We start from the raw sequence: 4285 nt of genomic DNA, 5'->3' as shown, positions 1-4285 counted from the left end.
GAGAAAGAAAAGAGAGCAAGGGAGGAGAACAGCCCCACCAGGGGCAGCAGCTTCTGTCTTTAGCAGACGAAACAGCATCTGATGGTGGAAGCTGTACTGATGAAAGATCCTGAGATGATAAATATCTAATGGGGGGCCCTTTGCTCAGCTGCAGACTCCCAGCCGACAGGCATCAGCCAGTTTGTTTCCGCTCCCTGAGCAGAGCATTAGAAGATGGAAAGATATGTTGCCACTAAGGGGTAGCTGTAAAATATAGAGAGAAAATGTAAAAACAGTGATTTTTCAGTGAAAGCACCTCGTTTTCTCCACGCACCAGCTCGTTCTGGCTTTAGCTTTCTGTGCAGCCTCTTGGAAAGATGCTTGGTTTTCAGGATGAAAGAAAGAGGCAGGAAGATATACCTGTTTCTCAAATATAAGGCCAGGTTACTTCTAATTTTGCTCTGCTGGATGGTTGGACCCTCTGCATCTCTGTTAAAGCACTCAAAAGACAGAAATAAGACACTATATCCTGAAATGATTGGGGTTTTATCATTTTAGACCCACAGTGAGAAAAATACCAACCTCTTGGCCATTGGAAATTGAAGTCGTATTGGTGACGTAGCACACTGGGTGTCCTAGAGTTGTGATATTTACCTGTGGGACGGTGTCTGACAGCGGAGGGCTTGGTAACAGAGCAGGTGGCTTCGTCGTGAAGGGCCCCCGGGATGGGGATGCAGAACAGAAGCGTGATGGACTCAGCGCCTCCTGGGGTTCAGGGTATGCCCTGGAAGGGGCTCAGGGAGTCCCCAGAAAGAGCTCAGGGTTCCTAATGGGCTGAGAGTCTATGTTCCTTCCATGCTTTGTAATCCAAGCTCTAATCTGTCTGTTCCCTGGGACACCCCAACTACAAGCGTGGGGACCAGAGATGCACTCCAGTCACTATGGAGGTTCTGTGTGAGGGTACGTACGTCACCAAGATGTTCCCGGTGGTGTCCAAGGGTTATACCAATCGCCGGTCTCCTTCACGGCAAGAACACTTCCAAAGAGGAAAAATTACATTTGCTTATCCAAACAAAGTAAATTTTTGTTTACCAGTGATATGAAAGTGGTTTTTGTTTGTTTGAACTGGGTTCTAGGTGCCCAGCTCCACAGGGCCAGAGACCTCACAGGTCTAATACACCAGCGTTTAGCGCCCGCTGCGCCAGCCTCAGGGCAGACCTGCGATAAACGCTGATTGTCACCTTGGTCTGTACAGGTGTGAGCCAGGCTGTTCCCTGCCACCTCTCTTATTCACACTGACCCCGATGGTGGAACTCCGACGGGAGCCGAGGGATCAGTGGGTACAAGGCCAGCCTTGGCCTCGGTCATTCTGGGCGGTTCAGCTCCTTCCCAGGGCAGGAGCCCCGTGGAGCCTGGGCGTGTGAGTGGCAGTGAGGGGTTCATCTAGTGGGGTCTGTGAGCAGCTCAGAGGTACAGGTAGAAGCCAAACCACCCACAGTGGGAAACGCGAGACGCCACGGGAGCTGCATTTTAATTAGGTTTAAAATCATTCTCTTAAGTGCTGGACATCATTTCCTTATCACACGTTACAAGCTACACCTAGAGAAGAGCCTTCCAGGGGTGCACGTGTGGGGCTGACCGGCACCCTCAGGTAAGAGGGACGGAGGGGCAGAGCAGCGTCCCCGGGGCCACACCTGGTGGGGATGAACAAGGCATGTGAAGCTTAGTCCCCCAGTGACAGCACAGGCCGGGCCGAGACAAGGCCTTTCCTGGGAAGCGGGGGGACCGCCTCCCGTCGGGGGCCTGAGCAGCCGGGTTTTCAGGGCCGGAATGGGTGGGAGCAAGCCCAAGTATTCACACCCAGCGGAACCCATACTGTGTTGTGTTACAGTCAAGGTGCTGAGAGCAATGATAAAGAGAAAGTCTTAGAGAAGGCAGAGAAAACCCACGTATCTTCTAAAGGGGGAGATATTGGAATGTCGGTAGATGGCACACAGAAACCACGTGGGCCCAAAGATGATGGACGTGCACATCTAAATACTAACAGCGGAGAAACCTCAACCCAAAATTCTATATCTAACAAAACCGAAGGCAAAATAAAGACATTTAAGGCAAAAAGTGCTCAGGAAGTGTGTTGCCACGTACGTATTGAGGTTCTTTGGCCTAAAGGATATTAAAACAGATGCTACTTATATTCACGAAAAGGAAAAAATAATTTGGGAAATAGTCAAAGGTATATATTAAAGGTTTATTTTTAATTTTTTAAACACTGACAAACCACTTAAAGTCAAAATGACAGCAATGTGTTTGGAATTTGTAGCATGTGCACAAAATCTTAAAAAACTATAGTACAAAGGAGGCGAGGTGAAATGGAAACATAGCGTCATGTGACAGTTTATTAGAAGGAAGACTACTTTAGGAAGTAAACTTATGAACTAAGGCGACCACAGAAGAAATCATTAGCAGGGAGCTAACAGGGTGACAGTGAACAGAACAGGATACTGAGAACTCCGAACCCCAAAGGAATGCAGAAGCAGCCCAGTTTCCAAAGGAGATTGAGAGTATTCGTTGGACCGCTGCTCCCAAGATCACCATGAAAAAGTCCAGACAAACAGCAAGGCTGTATGTTTCTTGTCCACTTTGAAATGCTGAAGTTGAAAGCCAACCAAATTGCCCGGGATTTAGAGAGAAATGGACTCGTGCAGGTAGAACCAAGCATGGCCCTGATTCGACGTGGGCGAGGTGCCGGCCCCCTGAGCAGAGCTGACCTGGGGGTGGGTTGCTGCACTGCACACGCCCTGGCAAGAGGTGCGGGGGGAGCCCCTGGGGACCGCAGATATAGTGGAAAAGCACACTTTTTTTTGCAGTTTTTTCTCCACAAAACTCACTGACGGAAAAGATTGGAAGAGTCTTAATTCAGCCTCCCTTCGGGGCACGGACCAGCTGCCCCGCTTCTATCTGAACAGCAAGAAGCTACACACAGCACCTCTGCACCACATCCTCTAGGGGCAGAAGTCTGAGCATATACGTACGAGGGAGATGCCCCTGAGCCTTCGTATTTCTGTGGGATCACGTGCAATGTCTCCTCTTTCATTGCCGGTTTTATTTATTTGAGTCTTTCCCCCTTTTTCTTAGTTCGTCTAGCTAAAGTGTCTATTGTGTTATCTTTGCAAAAACCAGCTCTAGTTTTTGTCATCTTTTCTGCTGTTTTTCTGATCTCCACTTCATCTACTTCTGCTCTGATCTAGTTATTTCTTTGCTTCTGCTAACCTTGAGCTTAGGTCGTCCTTCTTCTAGTTCTTTGAGGTGTAAAGTTAGGTTGTTCATTTGAGATCTTTTTCCCCCTTAATATAGGCATTTATCACTATAAGTTTCCTTCTTTGAACTGATTTTGCTGCATCCCACACATTTTGGTATGTTGTGTTTCCATTTTCTTTTTTTTAATGTTTTCATTTTTATTTTATTTTTAACTGATTAGTTGTTCAGGAGTCTATTGCTTAATTTCCACATATTTGTGAATTCTTCAGTTTTCCTCCTGTTATGGAATGGGAGAACATATTTGCAAATCATTCACCTTATAAGGGGTTAATATCCAAAATATATAAGGAACTCATAGCTCAGTAGCAAAAAAAAGGCTGATTAAAAATGGGTAGAGAGGGCTTCCCTGGTGGCGCAGTGGTTGGGGGTCCGCCTGCCGATGCAGGGGACGAGGGTTCGTGCCCCGGTCCGGGAAGATCCCGCGTGCCGCGGAGCGGCTGGGTCCGTGAGCCATGGCCGCTGAGCCTGTGCGTCCGGAGCCTGTGCTCCGCAGCGGGAGGAACCGCAACGGGGAGAGGCCTGCGTATCGCAAAAAAAAAAATAATAAAAAATGGGTAGAGAGATTAAATAAACAGTTTTTTTCAAAGAAGACACACAAATGGTGAACAAGTTCATGGAAAAATGTTCAGCATCACTTATCATTAGGGAAATGCAAATCAAAACAACAATGGGATATCACCTCACACCTGTCAGAATGGCTATTACCATAAAGACCACAAAAAATGTTGGTGAGGATGTGGGAAAAGGGAATCCTCATACACTATTGGTTAGAAATGTAAGCTGGTGCAGCCACTGTGGAAAACTGTATGGAGGTTCCTCAAAAAAATTAAAAATACCATATGACCCAGCAATTCCACCCCTGGGTATATATCCAAAGAAAATGCAAACATTATTTCATAAAGATACTTGCACCCCAATATTCATAGCAGCACTACTTACAATTGCCAAGATATGGAAACAACCTAAGTGCCCATAAATAGATGAATGG

The sequence above is a fragment of the Delphinapterus leucas genome, chromosome 7 (assembly GCF_059928025.1).
Source record: "Delphinapterus leucas isolate spDelLeu-1000000601 "Yukka" chromosome 7, BTC_Dleu_Yukka2, whole genome shotgun sequence".
In the NCBI taxonomy this organism is placed as follows: Eukaryota; Metazoa; Chordata; class Mammalia; order Artiodactyla; family Monodontidae; genus Delphinapterus; species Delphinapterus leucas.
This window is presented reverse-complemented; position numbering follows the sequence as displayed.